The sequence below is a fragment of the Cydia fagiglandana genome, chromosome 17 (assembly GCF_963556715.1).
Source record: "Cydia fagiglandana chromosome 17, ilCydFagi1.1, whole genome shotgun sequence".
Classification (NCBI taxonomy): Eukaryota; Metazoa; Arthropoda; class Insecta; order Lepidoptera; family Tortricidae; genus Cydia; species Cydia fagiglandana.
The window spans coordinates 10,981,533-11,006,393 of NC_085948.1; the positions used below are offsets into that span (position 1 = coordinate 10,981,533).

The following is a 24,861-nucleotide window of genomic DNA, read 5'->3' on the forward strand; positions in this document are numbered from 1 at the left end:
TAGCTAGACAGTTGAAATTTTCACAGATTATGTATTTCTGTTGCCGCTATAACAACAAATACTAAAAACAGAATAAAATAAAGATTTAAATGGGGCTCCCATACAACAAACGTGATTTTTGACCAAAGTTAAGCAACGTCGGGAGTGGTCAGTACTTGGATCGGTTTTTTTTTTGTTTTTTTTTTTGCATTGTGGTACGGAACCCTTCGTGCGCGAGTCCGACTCGCACTTGCCGGGTTTTTCGAGTAGCATTTGGTTTCTGTAAGGGTCGCAATTCAAACCTAACCCACTTTTCTGATAGCATTTCGTTTCTGTAACTGTAGCAGTTTAACTTACTTTTCTAGTAGCATAACGAAATGCTACTAGTTAGGTTAGGTAGGTATGCGGTGCGAGGTACGGGGGGTTGAGCGGGAGGGGCTAGTAATTTTGGCATCAGTTTACTTTATTTGGTAATATGTATAAATTTTTTGGTAATCATAGTGGTTTATTTAGGTGAAAATATCGCATTAATTTGGTCTTCAAGATTTGGTGATCATTAATGATTTTTGGTGGTCATTCAATATATTTGGTATTTGAATACAATTTGAGGTGCAGTCGTAATTAAAACGGTGGTACTTTTGTATTTTTAGGCCTTATTTTTTTGGTGTTCAGTAATTTTCTTTGGTAACGTATGCGGAGTGAAATTTGGACAAAGTTTGTATATATAAAATATAAAAACACAAAAATCTAAATAAAAAATATGTGTTGTCAATGTAAAGTCAATATATCTGTCAATCAGTTTGGTAAGTCTCATAAAGATTGGGTGTTTAATTTTGTAATTATGGTAAATCAACAAGAACGCCGTCGTCAAACAGTATGTAATTTCTATAGTAGCCATCCCCTATGGCCGAAATCAAAGGTGGTGGAATATTTTGTGCAAATGGGTGAGAGTCGAAGCACTATTTACAATATTCTGGCGTCCTTTGCCTTGAAGAAAACCACTGCTAGAAAGCCTGGTTCTGGAAACTATTCCAGCTTGAGCAAGGTTTCTGAAAGAGCTCGATTAAAGAAAATTACGGCCGGCCGTGTCGCAAAATCTTATAGAGAGTTGGGAAGAAAATTTAAAACTGACGGCAAAACTGTTAAAAAATATCTTAAAGACATGGGCATCGATAAGCGATGTAGAAAAGTTAAGCCCACTGTCTCTGAAAACCAAGAAATCACTCAGAAAGTACGGCTGCGTAAATTAGTCAAAGAAATATTTTACGCTAAAAACAATGTCACTTGCGTTACGGATGACGAGTCATATTTCACGTTAGATGGAAACGAGTGGCAAGGCAATTACTATTTTGAGAACACCAATGGTCCAACCGATGAGAACGTGAAATATGTTGAGCATACAAAATTTCCTAAAAAAGTTTTGCTTATGGCTTGCCATCAGTCGACGCGGAATGTCTAAGCCTGTATTCTTTGAGTCAGGTTTAGCTGTGAACGCCGACCGCTACATAGAGCGATGTTTGCCATTAGTGCGGGATTTCATAAATACGAGTCATAGAGGAGAAAATGTAGTGTTTTGGCCAGACTTAGCCTCAAGCCATTATTCCAAAAAAACCCTTAGCAAAATGGCGGAGTTAAACATCCCATACGTACCGAAGCGAAGACATCAAATCCACCTAATGTTCCGCAACTTCGCTCTATAGAAGATTTTTGGGCAAATCTAAAGAGGCGAGTATATTACAATAATTTTCATCCCAAAAATGTACAGAGTTTGATTCGAAAAATAAAATCGGAGCTGAATAAAATGCCGACATCTGTGTTTTCGACAGCGATGGACAAAGTACCACAGAACTGCCGTAAAGCATCTCGCATGGGAGTAAACTATTTTTTGCATTAAGCCTTGATATATACATTATTATAAGAACATAATTATTGTAAAAAAGAATGGTGGTTTTTCTATTTAAAACAATATTGAACTTTGTCCAAATTTCACTCCGCATACGTGATTGCATGATTTTTTTATTTAGGGTACCAAAATTATTTTTTGGTGGTCATTATATTTGTAGCCTTTTCAAATCGCTTAAGTGCCGTAGTGAACTGACAATAGTCTGTGGTAAAAGTCACACGCTTCACACTAGGGAAGTTGCGGATGCAGATTTTATTTTACATCCGCGGATGCGGATATTTAAAGCCTCACATCCGCGGATGCGGATGTCAATATTTGGTACTTAAAAAACGTCAAATACGAGCCCCGATGCAAATTAGTTCATCTAGTCCCACACAACAATTATGTTTATTCTAATAAATTTTATACGTGAACATTAAAGGACCTAGTTATGGGAACCGTAATAGTAATGTTTAATCTAATTTTGTTTGATCGTATAATAAAATTGCATGAGACTTTTATTGCTGAAAAAAATTACTTTTATAAACGTTGTCCAAGTCTTATTGTCCGGTCACTCTAAGTTAATGGCTCCTCTACACGATGGGCCAACGCCGGCCACTGCAAGGGACGCAGCCATGCGGTAGAATGAGACAGCAATATCACTTGCTCGCTCTATCGCATAAATGCGTCCCTTGGAGTGGCCGACGTCGGCCCATCGTGTACAGGAGCCCTAAGAGGTAATCGCTTATATGAAAAAGTGGCACAACATAAATGTTAAGAGCCAACAGGAGTGGTCATTTCTCCATACAAACGTAACGCATAAATGCGTCCCTTGGAGTGGCCGACGTTGGCCCATCGTGTACAGGAGCCCTAAGAGATAATCGCTTATATGAAAAAGTGGCACAACATAAATGTTAAGAGCCAACAGGAGTGGTCATTTCTCCATACAAACGTACTCGACTGTTTCCTCCGTGGGTTTTGATGCTAGAGCAATGATTTTTTCAAAACAGATTAATATTGTCAATATCTGTGTCGGACCGTTTTGCTTTTTTTGATATTTTTGTTTTTTAAGGCGCTAGAGCCCATCAAAAATGGCCAAAATGGCCTCATTGACTATGCCGCAATGAGAGGCGTAGTGTTCAAAACTGATATCAATTAGCCAAAAAATCTGGTTACATATCAGAATACCGAAAACTGATTTACCTAATGTTGAATCACCTAGGCTTGATTCACCTATTTTTAAATTACCTATCGATCATCTTACCTAAACATTGATTTGATTGACCTAAGTTTATAATACCTAAGCTCAAATAACCTAATGGACGAAACACCTAATGCACGATATACCTAATGCACGTTTTACCTACTACACGTTTCACCTAAAGCTATTATACCTAATGCACGAATCACCTATAGCTGATATACCTAATGGACGGTACACTTAAGGCTGATATACCTAATGAACGATGTACCTAAACTTGATTTACCTAATGGACGAAATACCTAAACTCGGTATACCTAATGATCGAATTGCCTAAAGTTAACATACCTACTGCACGAATTACCTAAAGTCGGTATATCTAATGATCAAATTACCTAAAGTTAACATACCTAATGAACGAAATACCTAAATTCGATATACCTAATGCTAGAAATACCTGAAGTCGATGCACTTAATGAACAAAATATGTACCTAAAATCAAAAATATACGTCATTATTGTTTAGTAACTTTAGTAGAATATTATTAGGACATCAAAATTAGGTGTTTCGTGTATTAGGTATATTAGCTTTAGGTATTTCGAGTATTAGGTATTTCAACTTTAGGTAAATCGAGCATAGGTATTCTGAGCTTAGCTTAGAGGATATAACCAATGGAGACGCCATGTCTAAAATTTTCGGTACAAAATAGTCTGCCGTTTTTTGCGGGGGAGGGGCATATCAAATGTATAGGTACTACGTCATGTCAGATAAACGTCAGTCCATACATATGGTTGACATGTGGTTGACCATTGGCCGCCTATTTTCGACAGAGGGGAACGCCTGTTAATGGCGGTTCCATTGTTAATTACTCCGAGGAGCTTAGGTTTTTTTTTTATTATTATTATGAATGGGCTTACTCATGGCCACAGACTAGCCGAGGCGTAGACGTGGCCTACGATGGGCGAGCTCGCCCAGAAGGTGCCTGTTCACTCTTGATTTGAAGGTTGCCGGGTTATAAGAACACGGAAATATAGACGCCGGCAAGGAATTCCATTCCTTGGCAGTGCGCATAAGGAAAGTAGAAGCAAAGCGCTTCGTGCGAATTGGTGGAATATCTACCATGTAAGGATGGAAACCGGCCGTGCGTCTAAAAGTCCGATGGTAGAATGGAGACGGTGGAATAAGCTCGTGTAGCTCTTGGGCACACTCCCCGAAGTGCAACCTGTAGAATACCGACAGGCTGGCGACTTTCCGCCGATGGGCCAAAGACTGAAGCTTAGCCGTTAGCTTCTTGTCGCCAATCATCCTCCTGGCTCTGCGCTCCACTGAGTCCAAAGCGGCGAGTTGGTATTTAGCTGAGCCATCCCACAGGTGGCTGCAATACTCCATACACGACCGGACTTGAGCTTTGTAAAGTGTTAGAAGCTGTCCAGGTGAGAAGTATCGCTTCACCTTATTTAGGACGCCCAGCTTTCTGGCCGCGGTTTGTGCTTTAGACTCAATGAAGCTGCCGAAGCTGAGGACTGAACTCAGCTCCATGCCGAGGAGTTCCAGGCTGTCGGTAATAGGTACAGATGCACCCCGGAAAGAAGGAGTCAGGTCGAATGGTTAATTGATCATTAGGTATTTAAAAAAAATTGGTGAAACGAGCATAGGTGATTCAACATTAGGTAAATCGATTTTCGGTATTCTGATATGTAACCAAAAATCTAAACGGTCCGACACAGATAATTTCATAATCATTTAGATTTCCAAATTTGGTTACGATTGGTGAAGTTTTGGAGGAGGAAACAGTCGAGTACGAAACCTCGTTTTATGAGATTTTTACTTTTACGCAGGATTTTTCGCCTTGTTCTTATCGCACTAGTTTTAGGATCCGCTTCTGGCGCTTCCGTTAGCGAGACGGGTATATTTACCTATAATATTCAAAACTCAGCTCCTGTTTCGTCTTAAAATTTTGATCTAATTATACAATATTTTTATTGAAACGACTCTTTTATGTATATAAAAATGGAGGGGGGGTATTGTGTTTTTTTCTTACTATAGCAATATGGGTACCAAATGAAAGCTAGTGAAAAGACCATTTCAAAAATATATGTAAACAGTCGGGTTTTTTGTTTGTTTCAATAATAGTTGCAGTTTAATGTAACAGATAATTATACTTTTTCAACTTAATGTACTTTTCTTATTTTTTGATATATCTGGTTAATTATTTTTTAATACAGTTGCTCAAAAAGTGCTACTTTACGTAGCTGTTTAGCGTGCGGAAAGTTGGTTATCTCGAACTAGTGCTTTTTACTTTTCCAATTTTTTTAAATTTATACTTGTTCCAATTCACGACTACTTATTGATGAGTGTTAATATTAGTTTCCTTTAAACGTCGTAATCAGCATAAAAACCTACCGTTAATGTAAGAATACGAAAAATATTACATATTTCATATTTAATTACTTACTTCTTCATCATTATAACACGTTTATTTTTTAATATTCAATATTGAAAATTCCGTTCTTAATAAGTTGACTGAATGGAACGGAATAGCTGCCAAACGCCCATAGATATAATATACTTAAAGACGACGTCTAACCGAGCTGTCACTGTTACCACTTTTGTTTAGTGTACGATTAACAATGTTTTTCTTATTTTTTCGCAACTGTATTAAAAAACGTCGTTCGATACACGCGCGGAAATGTCATTCTTCACTCGTCCCGAGTCTTGCCACGAGCCGCAGGCGAGTGGCAAGATATCTCGGTACTCGTGAAGTAATGACATACCTTCCGCACTAGCATCGAAATGTACTATTTTAACATTATATAGAGAATATTCACAGTCATTTGTTGGTATGTATTTTAGACTAATCTATTCAGCCATTTTCAATTTGTGAAAATGTGTACAGTATGTTATATATTTGTGATCTACTCACAAAGCCCTTTCATTTGGTAGCCCACATGGCATGTTTAAAAGAAAATAAAAAAAAAGTTTGTACTGCCAACTTTATGACGTCACAGCAACTACCCCCACCACTTTCGTGTTTATCATCTCATATATTTGTGTTCAGGGCATTACACTGAATGCGTCGATACCATATTCACCCATATCCGAGACGACATGAACGAAACCTAACCTAAAACCTGAAATTACGGCCTGCTATTGTCAGTACATTGGCAGAGCCGTGTTGCTTTCCTAAGTAATAGCCCTTTACACATCTGTTATATTCCTACTCGTCAAATAAAAATTAAAAAATCGTTATTTTTTTCTCTCAGTACAAACGTTATTTCTTGTATTTGGATTTAGTTATTGTAGAATACTTCAATATAATATTAAAAACAACATTAGTATAAGCAATTAAATTTAAGTGATTATTAACCTAAAACATAATTTTTTTACAAACGCGAGAACCTCAATAAATGGTCTGACTAGACGAAAACATATGCATCAGGGCTCGTATTATATTTTTAGTAATTAAAAAAAAAATCGAAAGGCTTAGTATTTGAGCAAAAATGTAGGTGCATTTTATTTAATAAACAGTAAATTGGCCGACTTTTCGAGATCTAGACGATTTCGTTACATATAATGACGTAATTACTTGGCTATTGGCACATACGGCGCCACTAAGGGTCGGTTGCACCAAACTGTTCGTATCGTTAAAGAGTTCGCTAAATTTTTATGTATGGAATGTTACATAGTAAAGTGCCGGGGCGCGCCGGCTGACGTTGATCAGTCTGTCAAATGTGGTTGGTGCAACTGGCCCTAAGACGTTTCTGTTACAGACTTGGTCAACATCCGCAACCGCATGAGCTCCGCATCGATTTTATGCGGATGCGGATGTTGAAAATAATGCGGATGTTCCGCGGATGCGGATGCGAATATTCAGTTTAACGTGGTGTTTTTGGGCCAAACTGTAGGCAATATGCATTAAGTATAACTATTATAAGGATATAATAACGAAACTTTCCTGAGATAAGAATGAACTAGCTTCTCATAATTTCAATTTTGTAATAAAAATTTATTTAATACCTGAACCTGAATTTAAGGAAAGTAGTGCTTTATCTTCCAGGTAAATATGTATTACATACTAAAAAAAGTGAAAGAACTTATTCGTCCTTGTAAATAAATTTTACATTCAAGATGACCAATAAGTGCCTCAATTAATAATTTGAGTTTGCTGGTACTACAAGTTTTTATATATGTAATTTCATTGCCTAATAGCATACTTGAATAAAAAAAATGCCTTATCTTGGATTACTATTTAACAATTGTTATCAATTTTTGTTTGAGGTAATTATAATGCTTGTTTTACAATATCGGCAGATGGGACATTTTTATATTTTTTCATCTCATGCACTTGTTCGAAAAATACCTCATTTCATGCAGATGAACTGAAGGACAACGGTATATATTGTTCCCGCGGGAGTTATGGATTGTGAAAAAAAAAGCTATAACTCCCTAGGTAGAAAAAACGCTACAACTCCTATAACTAGCTATAACAGTAGGGTTAGCTAGGTTATAAGTAGAATACTTTGTTTAAAGTCAAGGTATAAAGGAGTTTTACTTTTTAAATACCGACGTTTATTAGTAGGTTTAGTGAGGAACACAAATATATGGAACAGCATGCACTTTAGTCTCAGGCGATGCCGCTTGGCACGATTGTTCTTAGGTCGAACAAAGTTGATCTAGCCCGGTAGCCGAGAGATCGTACCGTGCAGACCCCCCAAAAAGGGGGGGTGAAAGGGTCGAAACATAATATTTTAATTTTTTGTACAATAATAATTCTTTTTTGTATGGAAAGGTATAATAATTATATCGAAAATGAATTCCCACCCGTCCCTAAATTATACGAAAATGATATATAACTTGCCCTAGTTGCTAAGACTAGGAAGGAATATAGCATAGATGGGACCCTGGGGAGCCGACCCTCCCCACTACACTTCACTTGGTTGGTTGGTTGGTTTCTACACTTGGTTAGTATACACATAAATCAGTCGATATCAAAGGTTTCTATTTGTAGTACAGAACAAGTCGCTACATTTTTTAATCTTTGAAGTCCAAGGTATTATTATTTGTAGTCAACTATGTAACTTACTTCAGGAACATAGCTTTTTAGGTGGCTAAACTTAAAACTTCTCTATCGTAAAGTTACTCATTTTACAACATTATTATTAAAAATTAATATCTCTGTAGCTTCACAACTTAGGAGGTTGATCTTTTATGTTATCGATAGCTTATTTATTGTAGATTACTGGGATATGCATAACTCCATGCCGGCCATACCTTGGACCATGGGACGTCACAAATGACCTTACTCAACCTACTATTATTATTTAATATTTTTATCGTAATTGAGCACGATTTCTCTTAAAATTTGGTTTTTTCTTCGCAAGTCTGATGAAAAACATTGTACACACAATCACACTCCAGGGGTAAGAATATTGTTACTCGAGTCTTTAATTCACTCCAGCTCCAGCCTACGGCTGTCGTGAATATAATAGCCTCTCGTATAATATCCCACTTAACCCCCCCGTTGCACAATGTACTATTTCATATCGCCAATTCAAAAAAGGGCTTTTTCTTCCCTGCTAGGAGGGATAAAAGTGGCACTTTTCTATTCTAGGACACTATTTTTACATTTTTTGCACATTATTTTTAGCTTACATAATATTTTTAAACGTCATAACCGTATATAGGTGATGCGAAAAGCAGCATGTGTCACATGGTAGCAAATTTTCATCATCATAACACACTTGTTACTCCATCGACAAGAGCTAGGCTCTTAAGCACAATGATGACAATGATGATAACACACTTGAATTGAATCCCTCACTACGCTCAGGGTTCTACGTGTTATAGAATCCTTCGCTTCGTTTAGGATTCAATGTACGCCTACACCGTAATTATATATGTAATTGCTTCTTTAAGCAGGCCACTGACGAGCCTTCCAAATAGGGTTTCTGCTCGAGAATTCCCGAGGCGAGAAATCTCGAGAAATTTGTCCTAAGTCGAGACGGGAAAAAAATATTCAATGCCTCGAGAGCTCGAGAAATAAATGTCTTGTGATAAGTAAAAAGAAAACACACATGATGTGTCTGTCGGCGGCCGATCGTAAGATCAGGCAGATCGTAATGTTCCTGTGTAATGTTTTGACGATAGTCACATTAACCCTTTATAGGGCAAAGGTCTCAAAAAAGACCACCCTGTAACATCATCTTTTTGTATTTATTTCTTGTACAGAATTTTTTGGACTTTCGATTGGCGATGAGGCTTGAATTGAGGATTTTTTTCAGTCTTGCCCGTTAAAGGGTTAAACCAGTATATAGGTAAGATTTTTTCCTTAGGTTTGCTTCAGATGCCCGAAGGGCAAACTGCCCAGCAGTGTTGCCAGATCTACTGATTAAGCAGTAAATCTATCTGATTTTAAAAATATCTACCGATCTACTGCTTTTTGCTGCTGAGCTACTGATTTTTCGAAAACGAATGATTATTCGTCGTGACCGGATCATCTAGTTACTTTATACCGTCGTATCGTGTCGTCTAGTGCACAGTGCTCGATAAAAAAGCGCCGCGCTTAAAAACCGCCTTCGTGTGAATACATATACTTGGTCAAGCAGATATTGTCAGTAGAAAAAGGCGGCAAATTTGAAAAATGTAGGCGCGAAGGGATATCTTCCCATAGAAAATCAGAATTTCGCGCCTTTTTTTACTGACTAGATTTGCTTGACCAGCTATACATGATTATACATTTGCGTCAATCAAACGCTTTTTTAACGCGCGGTGAAAAAGCTGCAACAAATTTTCTATGGGAGGTTGGTGCATGTGCATGCATGCATGTCAAGCCCGCTCCACACTCGTGCGCGAATCGCGGCGCGACGCCGCGAACGCGAGTCTGGAGTCGATTTCGCATATCAGCGAACTAGACTCCACACTCGCGTTCGCGGCTTCGCCCGCGATTCACGCGCATAGTCTGGAGGGCGCTTCAGGTCAGAGCATAATTTTTTTTTGTTCAATTTTACCTATTGCAAACATCACTTTTTAAATCTACTGCTTTTTTCCCCTATCTACTGCTAAACCGATTTTTTTTCTACTGAATATTTCAGATTTCATCTGGCAACACTGCTGCCCAGAAATAGCGGGGCTCCGTCGACTCAGGGAACGTGTCAAAGATTTTCACGTTTCACGATATGCCTAGGAATTTCACGATATGCCTGATCTTACGATAGGCCGCTGACATGTCTATAATGTATTTCTTGAAGTAGGTAGTTAAATAAATATGAACAATGTTTTTTTTTACATTTTCAGGTAGGAACCTACTTGAAACATTTATTACCAACCAAATAAAAAACTACCTTGATCCGTCCCCTATCGTTCTAGCTTTAACCGATTTTCATGTTTTGAAACTTTTGAACTATCATGATTCATGACATTCATGTAGTGTCTTATTATTGAAAAACGCTTTAAAAAAAATTGTTACGAATTATACGACCATGTAATAATTGTAATAACAAATATTACAAAACTAAATTACTATTGATAAATCAAATCATCCCGATATATTCCTATTAGCAAAATATTACAATTTTAGCAGCTTTATTGTTACGTTGAGTAAGTACGAGTAATTCATATTACGTAAGTTTTGTCACATCGAGTGAAATTTATTGACTTGAATATTGCTGCCTAATAAAATACCATATTGTGGTTTGTTTACATTTTGGAATACCTAAAAAAATACATTATAGCATAACACATCGGCGGTGCGCACGCCTGCACCTATAGTTTTTTTTTGTTGTTGTATTTTTGATTATTAAGTGCAATTTATGGTGACTAAAAATGTACCATGTGTTTGATTATTCATCTCACCTACGATTCCTACGAGTCTGATTCGTAAAAAGCAAAAAAAAATATAGCATGGTGTTTTTTGGAGCTTTCTAAATTTCTCGTGATACTCGAGAAACTCGAGAAATCTTGGTCGAGAATTCCCGTGCCTCGTGAAATTAAAAAGATCGAGAAACCAGAAACCCTACTTCCAAATGGATGCCGTTACAATGGATTCATCCAAATGGACGGAATCCTAATATTAAACATTGTACGTTTTTGACATTCACGGACCGATTTTGGATTGCAGCCACGTGAGCCACGCTATTTGGACTGTTGATAGGCTCGTCAGTGGCCACCTTTTAGTAGGAGATCCCCCATATATGGGACCTTCACCAATTTGTCTGACGGATGAAACTATGAAAATATGAAAGAAAATATGTTCCAGAACATAAATAAATAGGGTTGCCTAAAGAAAAATGGTCAAGGCTATTTTTAATAAATTTTTGAAAAAAAAATTTTTTCGGCAAATTTCACCGATTTGTCTGACGAACGAAATAAGTTTCAATGGAAAGTATACAACTTGTACAACATAAATCAACTAGGTTGCCTATCTTTTCCTGGTCACTATTATGTGGTTGCCGTGTTTAAAGAGGTGATTTTATATCGATAATTGCACTCATCTGTCTGACGCTTGAATTATACATCAAAATGATGGTAATTTTATTGCAAATACAATGGTATAAGGTTGCCTGCGAAAATCCGGTCAGAAATAAGGGTTGCAAGGCTTTTAATTAAAATAAGAAGGGAAGACTTTTAGCGATAACTCATAAACGGCTTAACTGATCAAGTTTGTTTTAATTTTATTTGATTGAGTTTTTAAAGCAATATTTTCATGATTTTTTTCATATTTTTTGAACAGATGGTTCAAAAGTTAGAAGGAAAAGCCTTTTTTTTTCTTTCTAAACGATTATTTTCGAAATGATTCACTTTATCAAGAAATGTTGTTTAAAGACCCCTATTTAAAGCTTGAACACGCCAAAATGTGGGCACACATTTTTGCTTATAAATTTTGTAAAGGGTGGTTAAACTTTATTTCTTTACTTAAATTAAAATCGCTATAGTATATTAGTATGAGGAATATATGATACCACAATAGTTGTCAATTGTATGATTCGTTTTCTTGATAACGAGCTTTAAACAATAACGGAGCGAAATCACTTTGCACCAATAGCATTGGAAAAGTCGATTAGGCTAAAGAAACTTGTGAAAATGTTAATATATCGAGGACCGATTAGTTTTTGTGTTTTTGAAATGTTGCGGAGACGTCAATGAATGGAAAGACAACCAGAAAGCAGAAAAACAAGAGATACAAATGAGAAAAAAAAAAGAAACTAGGAACATACAGCGTTCTTACATAAAGACCGAAACCTAATTTTTCTTATGTTGCAAAAAACGTACAAATATCTCAAATTTATGTACAAAAAGAGAAGTCAAGTTAGATTAAGACTTAAGAGCTAGCAAGAGCTTATTTGCTCCCAAAATAGTGTTGCTAAATGAAATTTGTATCCAAAATGTAGGATATTAAAACGTTTGATCAGTTTTAACGTATTTGAGCGTGTTAGGTGTTAGACGATGGTTCTATAGAAATACATACTTCAAGCAATACACAAAATAAAAAGTTTGACTTGTATGAGTTGCTAATACATTCCCGAAGATTGCAAGATAAAAATAATGCTAAGTATCACCATTATTTATTGGTTAAGCCAGCTACTTGTGGTTGCATCAAGCGACGCCGTTAATTGATTCGCATAAGGGACATTGACTATAGAAATGTATGCAAGAAACATTTGCGAAAATGACCTAAACCTATTTTAAAGAAGCCACAGCTCACAGTTACTATTTTGGTAGCATTCATCGTGTTGTCATTACACTATAACAGTGACGAAGGGGTATTAACGTGATGGACATGCTGACAATGCCAAAAGGGTACTTTTGGCGGATGGTAATAAATGAAGGCGGATGGCAATGGACTGGGCCCATATCAATGAATATTTGAAAAAGACACCTGTTAAAGTTATATTATCAACAGAGAGCGCAACTTTGGTGCCGATGACGTCATTATGACGTTAAGTCGCATATAGGATGTTTTTTTAAAACAACATTGTAACACCTCAATGATTCTTAATAATTGTTTATTCATAAAAATGCTTGGTAATTTACACAAAAAATAATGTAAACATTAAAAAACGATACGAAACGATCTCCTTCTCGTTCAATATGCTTTGTTGTTTTCAAATGTTTCTCTATATTGCTTGCTTTTGCTGTTAAATGTTGGTCACATTTTTTCATTTTTTACAATCAGAAAAGGAAATTTCTGCAAATACGGCTGCAAAGACTCCATAGCGACTTCAAACAATAATATTTCGGTTATATTTTACTAATAAAAAAATAAGTAAACAGTAATTGGTTTTCATTTCCAACAATCTTGTTCTTAACATGACAAAGACAGTTTGTTATGTTTTTATACGTGGCCATTACGTATAAAAACTCTCAACTCAAGTTTCAATATCAGTAAACTAAAGAGGCTAATAAGTTGTTATTTGTTTAAGTATCTATAATCTAGATAACAACATTCTGTATTTAGCTTCACGTCATACGTCTGTCATCGGCACCAAAGTTGCGCTCTCTGATTATCAACTTATCCGCAAATAACTCTGGCTTGGACTACTTAAACATACATTTAATCATGTCGTGCAAAGTGCCTGTGTCCTGGTCATCACGAAGTCTGTGACATGTCAAATCCTGAGGCTGAAATGATAGTCTAGTCTATTAGCATGATAAACTATAATATTTTCAATTATATTCAATATATATTTCGCTCCATTAGACCTTTATTTTCTATTTATTTGTAATTTTACGTGCCCACGTTTTGGCGTGTTCAAGCTTTATTTTGAAAGGCCTATCCAACGACATCCCACACTATAAGGTTGAATCGATAAAAAAATTGTCACTCACATTTTGTTTCTTTCAAAGCGATTATTTCCGAAAATATCCACTTTATCAAAAAATGTTCTACTAGAACCCCTATTCATTTTGAAAGACCTTTCCAACAACATCCCACATCATAGGGTTGCCACCAAAAAAAAATCCTCACGTACATTTTGTTTCTTTCGAGGCGATTATTTCCTCAAATATTCACTTTATCAAAAAATATTTTCTAAACATCGTATTTATTTCAAAAGACCTATCCAACGACATGTCACAGTATAGGGTTGACGCGAAAAAAAGATATGAATATGGCATAGGTATGAGTACGAGTATAGTGCGGCATGGGTATAAATTGGGCATGGCTATGATAAAAGTGGTATAGCTGACGTACAAGAAGTGGTACCCGAAAAGAAGGACTACATACCTACAAAAAGAGATGAGATCCCATCAAAAACATTACATGTAAAAAGATGCAAGTCTCGCAATGCAATTCTTCTACTACAAAAAAGTTTTAGATGTTATGTGAAACCAAGTCGGTTATTTTAGTCAGTGCCAGGGGGTGTTAAACCGTATCAATAAGATATCTTTAATTTTTAATACATATAATGACTTGGCAATCGCACTGCATAGTGCATAATGCTTTACTCGTACCGTAATCGTAAATATGTTATCATCATCATCATCATCATTTCAGCCTATATACGTCCCACTGCTGAGCACAGGCCTCCTCTCATGCTTGAGAGGGCTTGGGCTATAGTCCCCACGCTAGCCCAATGCGGATTGGGGACTTCACATACACCTTTGAATTTCTTCGCAGATGTATGCAGGTTTCCGTAAATATGTATAAAGGCTTGGTCAAACATACGGCGCGACGCAGCGCCGCGTCCGCGCCGCGCGACCGCGGCACATGCTAACAGGTTACCGACGTCAAACAGACTGCGTCCCGCCGGTATCACGCCCCGCGCCGCGCCGTCCCTTGCGTCCACGCGGCGCGTGCGCAGCGCTGCGCCGCGCGGACGCGGCGGCCCGCCGCGTCGCGCTGGGTCACATCAGTAGGATCGGACGTTAGGCAGCGAGCGGTGCGCCGCGTTCCCGCGCGGCCGCGCCGCGTTCACGCGCGCGATGAGGGCGTGTTGAGAGCGTGAGGCCGGCGCGATCGGCGCGCGCCCTGTTTGACCAGGCAACACGCGGCGCGGACGCGGCGCTGCGTCGCGCTCTGTGTTTGGCCAGGCCTTAATGCTCAAACTGCATGCGATTAGCGCGCTAGCGTTACGTTTAATTATTTTTATTAGTTGACGATGATCCTTGTGTCATTATGCAGCCGTGCGATGGCCAAGTCATTATACGTATTAAAAATTAAAGATATCTTATTGATACGGTTTAACACCCCCTGGCACTGACTAAAATAACCGACTTGGTTTCACATAACATCTCATAACTTTTTTGTAGTAGAAGAATTGCATTGCGAGACTTGCATCTTTTTACATGTAATGTTTTTGATGGGATCATATTTAATACAATGCCAATAACTCGACAAAAAAGTTACCTACTTTTTAGAAGAAAAATGTAGATTTTCATAAAAATAAAACATGTAATGCAACAGAAATTATCATTTATGTTAATTAAATCAAAGTGGTGTCATTATGATATCATAAATGAATTCGGCATCCCCGATTTATACGAAAACTTTACCAAACTTGACCTAGTAGCTTAAATGACATAGATATCAAGATCAAGTTGAGAGCCCCCCCCCCCCTAAAAATTTACATCAAAATTCTCGGTGGCTCCACTTCTTAAATCTATCCTTGGGTCCTAAGGACCAATCCTGCTAAAGGAAATCTCTTGTTCATGCAACGCCGTATTTTAGGCCCAGCACCTTCCGATAGAAGTAATTTAGTCCCTTGGTGTTCACTTTTAATTATACGGCAAATGATGATGATGGAATTTCCTTTTGCAGAATTGCTTCCTTTTGACTCACAGATTGATTTACGAAGGGGAGCCAATCGAATTTTTGATGCAAATTTTTGGCTTAAGGGGGGGGTGCCCCCCAAAATTAGTAAAAAAAAATAGTTTTGCTATGTGGTCGAATTTGGTATCATTTTCGTGTAGTGTAACTAATTTATATGGTTTCATATAAATAATTAAAAAAACTGAAAAATAAAAAAATTCTATTTTATTTTTTCCGGATAAAAGCCTATATTTTAATATGCACACAAAAAATAAAAATTTCATGAAAAAGCCCTACTATTTCTCGTTATAAAAAGTATACATATGCCATATCTATTTTACATGAACGTGAACAAAAAAAAAATGTAGACCTACTTTCGACTACTCGTTGAATACAACACACAACCGAAGTTTTTTCACAAGATACAACGATGTCAGCTACAGCTAAGCAATTTACGGCGCTTGATGATGATGAGATGCCTTTTTATTATACATAGTGAGTCCTTAAAACCCTTTGATAATTTTAGGAAGGAGATCCACCTTCATGTTTGATACGGTCGGGATGAAAGGTGGGGTGATTTGTCCCATAGAATCATAAATTTATGCAAGCATCTGTTTAGGTTCCTGCAATAAGTTTGGTGACATTTTCGAGTAAATCAAAAGACAGAATCATTTAGGTAATTAAATAATAAATATTCAAAATACAAATTAATAATGTTAATATTGACTAATATTTAAATTATTTTCCTCCGTATAGCTACGTCCCTTAAATCGGATTACGTTGTGCACCGAGCATAAGCAATGTTAAAGAGTGTTTACAAATATATAGGTAGTAAAATCTTTAAAATACGAAATAATGTAACTATTAGTCCATTTCTCCTTTTTAGTGTTCTGTACAAAACATTGTTCACGGAACACTTATTTTTTCTTTTAATTTACTCGATAATGACACTAAACTTAATGCAGCAACCTAAACAGATGCTTTCACAAATGTATGATTGTGTGGGACAAATCATTCCCACCCTTACGACCACATTGCACAAAAAATCAAGGTGGCTCCCGTTTAAAATGATCTAAGGGTTCTAAGGACTCACTGCATAGTAACAAGGGTAACTCATCATCATCAAACGCCGTAATTATCATAGCTGTAACTCATATCTTTGTATACTATTCAGTGAGCTGGTGGGCGAAAGTAGGTCTACATTTAATTTTTTTCTCGCTGTATTTTTAGACATAAATATGCAATGTGTATACTTTTTATAACGAGGAATAGTAGGGCTTTTTCATTAAAATTTTATTTTTTGTGTATATACAGGGTGTCCCATAAGTAACACGTCACAGTGACACTGGAGGTAGACCAGGCCAAGAGGACCCAACATGACCCCAGTAAAAGTGGCACGGTTTTCGAGTTATTGCCAAATTAAGGTTTTTCACGAATTTTGACCGTTTTTAACATTGTTAGTGCCAGTGTGCAGTCGGAAAGGTCTCGAAGTGAGTTTTTTTCATGTGTACGGCATCATGAATAGTTAATTAAGATAACAGAATAGGTATTTTATCGATAAACAATGTAAAATACAAAAAAAGTACTGGTTTAATCTCGAATTAAATTCACAGCGAAACATCAATTTCGACTTTGACCACCTGTCGTGAATAAAAATTGCTAAAAAAGTAATGAGCAAATAACGTCAAAAAATTTAGCATGTTATGCAGATTCAAAAATGGTATAACACATGTACCTTCCTGCATTAAAATAGGAATTATTATCATCTTTCGAAAGCCTCATAAAAAATAAGTGAAAACTAGGAAATCTGCAATCCGTTGCTACTTGTAGTAAAAATAACGATTTATGTTGAGATATCTAATTCTGGATTCAGAAATAAAAAAAAGCCTATTCAGTATTTGCCGAATGCCCAAAAGAAAGAGATGGAAAATGCTTATCTCCCTTTTCAAGGATATCATTGAGTTGATAAAGGTTCAACGAAAATAATACAGGTTAAAGTTTGAAATAATTTTACAATAGGTGCTCGAATTGCATTTCTCCGGCTCGTATGCATGCTTGACACTGTCTTGTAAAACTTCAAGTTAATTTTCTTAAATAAATTTCGGATATGTTTCGTGCTGCCTCGAACATGCCGTCGTAGTTCCTCTTGGGACTCTTGACGTGTCACTTAAGGCTTGGCCACATACAGAGCGCGACGCAGCGCCGCGTCCACGCCGCGCGACCGCGGCACATGCTAACAGGTTACCGACGTCAAACAGACTGCGTCCCGCCGGTATCACGCCCCGCTTCTGTCGCGCCCCGCGCCGCGCGGCCCCTTGCGTCCGCGCGGCGCGTGCGCAGCCCCTTGCGTCCGCGCGGCGCGTGCGCAGCGCTGCGCCGAGCGAACGCGGCGGCCCGCCGCGTCGCGCAAGGTCACATCAGTAGGATCGGACGTTAGGCAGCGAGCGGTGCGCCGCGTTCCCGCGCGGCCGCGCCGCGTTCACGCGCGCCTTGAGGGCGTGTTGAGAGCGTCAGGCCGGCGCGATCGGCGCGCGCCCTGTTTGACCAGGCTTCGCGTCGGCATCACGCGGCGCGGACGCGGCGCTGCGTCGCGCTCTGTGTGTGGCCAAGCCTTTATGGGACACCCAGACTATAGTAGACTCAAACCAAACGGACGACCGGGTTCATATCTCTCTCACCCTACCTTCGTCTACGCGAGCGCGAATGAGAAGTTTTACGACCCCGGTCGTCCGTTTGGTTTGGGTCTACTATAGTTTGGTAGAAAATTTTTTAACCAGTTTTTTGTGTCTGACTACCAAGGACCGAGAGTTTCAATTGCAAGTGCCGCAAATACATAATTCGGTTGCAAAAATGCGTATTTGCGACACTTGGTAATTTGGGCGTCCTCTGCTGCCGTCCCCGGCCTCCTGGCAGAGCCCAGGACGTGGGATGGGGCCAGTGTATCAATACATATTACATCCCACGCCAAGGGCCGCCCCAGGAACCAAGGTACGAGCGAGCAGCCGTCGGGCCTTTTGCCATCCGCCGCAGATAGACCCTACTGGCTCCAGGGTTGCTGGTATGGAAGCGGTACCGAGTGCTCTGCGGATTAGGTCGTTTAGAGCCGTGTGTCTATAAAATCGGCCGGCGCTTGATTGACAGTGGAGTCCGTGGTGCCCGTAAGCGTCAACATGGCTTCCACAGCGGGAGCAAGCGTGTTGCTCGCAGACTTTCAAACCAAGCCTGAGGCATACGGCTACGCGCAGTGACGCCGGGTCTAAAAGGGAACCAATGTTCCGCGACGGCAAGGCGATGCCAATGCCCTGACTCGGGTTCCGATACTGCGAGCAGTCTAGCACGGTCGCGGGGGTTCGAATTATTGTCCAAAAGGTATTTGTGGGTTGTTTTTATTTTTATGAGGTCCCAGGCTGCTTGGCTGGCTTTTTCGGTAGGTGGGCTCTCGCCGGGATTTTCAGCACTCCAAGTTGACTCTGCATCTGCCAAGCTCGCCACTACCACACCCGTGGGATTGGTGACATTAAGAATGCCACGGATGAGATGAGCGACGCTGTGGACAGATGAGAGAAAAGCGGGGAGAGCCAGATCGCCCGTAGAGCGGATACCCAGGCCACCATAATTAATAGGCAAAAGTAGCCTGGGACCAGCTTTGAGGGCTGAAAGTGACATAGAATTTTGCAAACCGAATTTTTTAATATGTTGTCAATGGATAACGTGCGATTCGAGAATTTCCAAACAGGGCTGCAACGTAAAATGTATAAGAATTTTGGAGAAAATAAGCACAGACGTAAGATGTAAATAGCCATATGGGCGTTAATTTTGTATAATAAATCTGAACAGTTGTGAAAGTTGTCTAATTTTGAAATAGGGGCACCAAGTAAAACGAGGGAGTCTCGTGTAACAAAGGTGAAATTGGGCGCGACAGAGTTGAGACTTAGAGTCAAAGCAGCCCGGGCACTAGCTGAAAGCTTGTCTGAGATAAAAACCTCACACTTATTGAAGTTAAGTGTGAAGCCAATCTCAGCGAACTGCCTTGAGATTATATTTAGGTCGTTTAATACAGAAGAAGCCGTCCCTGCAAGTGTCCCGTCATCCAAATACCATACATTTAGTTCAGATTTTAGCTGAGTGATGATGGGGTGAATTGCGAGGCTAAAGATGACGGGCCCGAGCGGATCTCCCTGCTGGCACCCGATACATGAGGCAATTTCTTTTGAAATTAAACCATATAAATAAAATATCAGAAACGAATTTAGCATCCTTGAGTTACACGAAAATAATACCAAACTTGACCACATAGCAAAACTTATTTTTTTACAAATTTCGGGGGGCACCCCCCCTTAATTCAAAATTTTGCATCAAAAATCCGGTTGGCTCCCCTTCCTAAATCAATCTGTGAGTCAAAAGCAGCAACTCTGCAAAAGGAAATTCCATCATCATCATTTGCCGTCATATCACACTTTTTTTGCGTGAGCGCCACGGACTAATTTAAGAAAATAGCCAAAAATTACCATTTTTGGCTATTCCCCCCCCCCCCTTATCTCCGAAACTACTGGATCTAAAATTTTTAAAAAAATATACAAAATAGATCTTTACCTATAGATGGCAGGAAAACATATTAGAAATATGCAGTCAAGCGTGAGTCGGACTAATTACTTAGTTTTTGATCCGACCCTTGCGGGCTTTTTGTAAGGCAATTCACTCGCGTTTCACATATAAAAAATACATTGTTAAAAATTGGGTCATTGCATTGGGACTCGCACTTGGCCGGTTATCGTAAATAATTTATAAAGTATGACCCGTAGCAAAAAAAGCAGCCAAGTGCGAGAGTCGCCCATGAATGGTTCCGTAGCAGCAAGTAACATAATAAAATTGCGGTTTACGATGTATGACGTATTAAAAAAAACTACTTACTAGATCTCGTTCAAACCAATTTTCGGTGGAAGTTTGCATAGTAATGATTATGAACATCATATTGGAAGTGTCTCTCGCGCAAACTATTAAGTTTTATTTAATTAGTTTAAGTGTATGTAATTTTTTATCTATAGTTGTGTAAGTTTTATTATGTTTGTTTGTTTATTTCTTAGTTTTTATCAATAAATGCATAGTTAAATAATATAATAACAATAAAATTCTTGTTTAAGTGTTATTAAGTAAAAAAATGATATTAGAAAGAGAAACCTCAATATTATTTTTGAAGACCTATCCTAGACACTCCACACGTATGGGTTTGATTAAAAAAAAATTTGAGTTTCAGTTCTAAGAACCTCCAAAATTTACTGTTTTTTTTTCTATTTTTGTGTGAAAATCTTAATGCGGTTCACAAAATACATCTACTTACCAAGTTTCAACAGTATAGTTCTTATAGTTTCGGAAAAAAGTGGCAGTGACATACGGACGGACAGACAGACAGACATGACGAATCCATAAGGGTTCCGTTTTTTGCCATTTGGCTACGGAACCCTAAAAATCTGATACATAAATAATGTACATATAATTTCTTGTAAGACACATGTGGAACACTTTTTACCAAACAAAGTGACATGTGAATTGACTGTAATGAACTTTCTTCCTTTAATATCGTTTCAAACATTGATCCTAGAGAAAAGTGTACAATTATGTTTTTCGCAAAAAAAAATTTCGATTATTTATTTACAAGAACATTAAGAACCTATTTTGCTATGGGCCACCGTTTACAAGTTATATTTACGAAAAACTAAAAATAGGGACTTGGAAATTGATTATGATTAACTTACTCCTTTTACCGTTTACGAGTTATTTACGAAAAACTAAAAAAGTGACCTGTGAACTGATTGTAATTAACTTTCTTGCTTTCATATCATTTTAAATAGGTAAATTGATCCTATCCTAGAGAAAAGTGTTCAAGATGTTTTTAGGAGAAAATATTATGTAGATTACTTATTCATAAAAACCTATTTTGCCATGGGACACCGTTTACGAGTTATTTACGAAAAACTAAAAAGGGACTTTTTTTTTTTAATGAATTAAAATTTATTATACAAAAGGTTAATGGTACATAAATAATCATACAAAAGTAACTTAAATATATCTAAATATTAGAATATTTTAATCTAAAAGGCCTCCGCGGGCTGTACTGGGTGCAAAGGTGCCCATTAAAATTTATTATAATTAACTTTCCCGCTGTTTGTCTTTTTAAATATTAATCCTAGCGAAAGTGTTCCACATGTAGGAAATTTTATGTTTATTATTTATGTATAAGAATTTGTTTTGCTATGAGTCATCCTTTTCAAATTATTTACGGAAAACTAAAAACAAGGAACCTTAAAATTTATTATAATGAACTTTCCCTCTTTAATATATTTTTAAATATTGCTCCCTGTGAAAAGTGTACTGAATCTTTTTTATAGAAAATTTTGTGTAGATTATTAACGTTAACAACATTTTTTGATATTGGCCACCGTTTAAGAGTTATTTACGAAAAACTAAAAAACTGGACCTTAAAAGTGATTATAATTAAATTTCCCGCGTTAATATCTTCTTGAATATTGATCCTAGCCAAAAATTGTACTGAATCTTTCTTTTAGGCAATTTTATGCAGATTACTTATGTATAGGAACATTTTTTGCTATGCGCCACCGTTTAAGAGTTATTTACGAGAAACTAAAAAAAGGGACCTTTAATATCAAATATTTCACTTCCGGTCAAGATTTCGATCAGGCAACCGGCAAATTCGGATTCAGCGGGGTTTAATTAGGTTAAAAGAAAACCCGGTTGCCAAAAAGTAATATGATTTGCCAGTCGCATCAGAGGAGAGCGATTTTGATTTTTTTTGTCTAGACTATTAGTGAAGGACTGGGTGTCTAGCGTTCACAGCATAGATATCATAATTTTTTGAATTAGGTAGGGGATACCCCTTTATTTTAGCGGTATCTCTGAAAGATAAACCCCTTCCTGGAGCTAAGTCAAATGAACGGGTAAGCAATTCAAAGGGAAAGCCAATCATTGGAGCTGGCTCAGCTGGCTATTCGATAAACGACTAAGCCAGTTAAAGATTTTTTTCTGGGAAGGGGTTGACGGGGCCCTGGTTCTGTTTTGACCGTTAAGAAATAATTGATATAAATTAGATATTTTATACTTATTGCAATGTAAATGCAATATTCACAATTCGCGATTGAGATAGTGGCCAAAGCCGGGTGAGGTGAATTTATATAGAGCATGTGATTTTGAGACAGTGGCCAAAGCCGGGTGAGAAGGTGAATTATATAGAGCACGTGACTAAAATCCGCTTGGCAAACTTATTATGTTAAAACAAAACACAAGATTAATATTACGAAGCCCAGATCTTATATCATAATAACACACAGTTAATAACAAGGTGCAGAATAAAACCATTTGGGGCCGCCGCCAAGGACAGTGACAATGTAACAATCCATGTTTCACTGCAATCCACAAATCCGATAATGTAGACGCACACACTGTCACATTTTTATTATCACTTCACTGAGTCACTTTTATTTGGAAATTCACGCACTGCAATCCAAGGTAATCACTGCAATCCTTGCAAATCCTTGAGCTCCGACGTTGCGCTCACTGTCTAAACGGCGGCGGCACCGATTGTGCGAGGACATAAAGAACATGCCACTGTTTAAGCTCAAATTACCACAACATTGCAATATAAGCGTCTTGAGTGAGGCCCATTTTGTGGATACTATGATGCCAGGGTTCAGAACACGAAAAACAGGTGACCGACACCGTCAAAAGGCAGGTCACTAAGAAGATTTTAAGGTCATCTGCACGTATGTAATTAAATTACGTGAAGCTTCCATGTATAATAATTTATTTACATAATGTTTCCCATGTTTTTAAATAAGGACGTTCACACCGGACATGTATACGCACAGCTCGTGGTGTCGAATGGGAAAATCACAGGGAATCGGAGCCGTGCTGCATACGCATCTGGTGTGTATTGACCTTGACTATCGTTTAATTTTTGTTTTTGGAAGATTAGTGACCCCGGTCAATTTCGATTGAAGGAAAAAGATGTTTTTTTTTTAAACAATTCACAGCAACATGCTGTGATATCACGTATGTCTACTTGTAGAAAATTGAGGTGGACTGGACACGTGAAGACTTCGTCATCTCGGTTGCAAAAAATTACTTAACGGTACTCAATGATTAAACTAAGCAATAATAAAGTGACACCCGTAAAGTGAAATGTTAAAAGCCGATGTGCATGTTATATTTTTCATTTATTTTGCCTTATTATTAGTAAGGTAGAAGTACTAGTGCTCGACGCTGCACTAGTATTCGACATGGGCACTACATGTAAAAGTGCCAAGGATTAAATTTGAATACAGAAAAATCTTCGCCATTCAAATTTAACCTATTACCTTATATGGTCAAAAGATATCGAACTTGCAGTAACTCAACCATCAAAGATTTGAAAATAAAATCAGATTTTATACGTAATTACGAAAATCACACAATAGAGCAATACAACATTTTATTTGAACATGTAGGCATTTATTTATGTGTTACTCTTTCTATATAAACGTTCTGTTGCGCGTTTTCTTTATCTTCATTTATTTTGCAACCGCGATAACGATGTTTGTTTAGGTATGTATATTTATTATCTATCATTTAAATTCCAAAAATATAATTTGGCCGGTGTCATTTTTGTCATTTTGGGAGGTATCATTAAAATTACATATGTAGTCCAAACGAGCCCCAGGTTTAAAAGGGAACAAAACTACAAAATAAAATGTTTCGCTTTGATAAAGATAAAACAGATGACCTTTTCCTCTAAATACATACGTGCAATTGACGCTCATGTTCGGTTTTACAAAGTTCCGTTGATCCGAAATGTCATTCCAATTATTTTTTGACTTTTTAAGAGAAATAATAAATAAACGGAGCTTTATAAAACTGGACATTGAATCTCAACCTACAGTTGACGCCGTACGCTGCGTACGTCCAATCGGATGGTAATAGAGCAACATATCTATAGGAACGTTGTATGCAAAGTACGACATCAACGGGGAGACCAATAACGCTGATTTTGACGATGCTAGTAAG

At 37.8% G+C, this 24,861-nt stretch overlaps 1 protein-coding gene across 3 annotated transcripts in view; it reads right to left on the reverse strand.

Moving 5' to 3' along the window:
• The window catches only part of LOC134672465 (protein split ends), a 163,174-nt gene that overhangs the window by 92,744 nt on the left and 45,569 nt on the right, over positions 1–24,861 (reverse strand). The gene's annotated exons all lie outside the window — the stretch shown is intronic.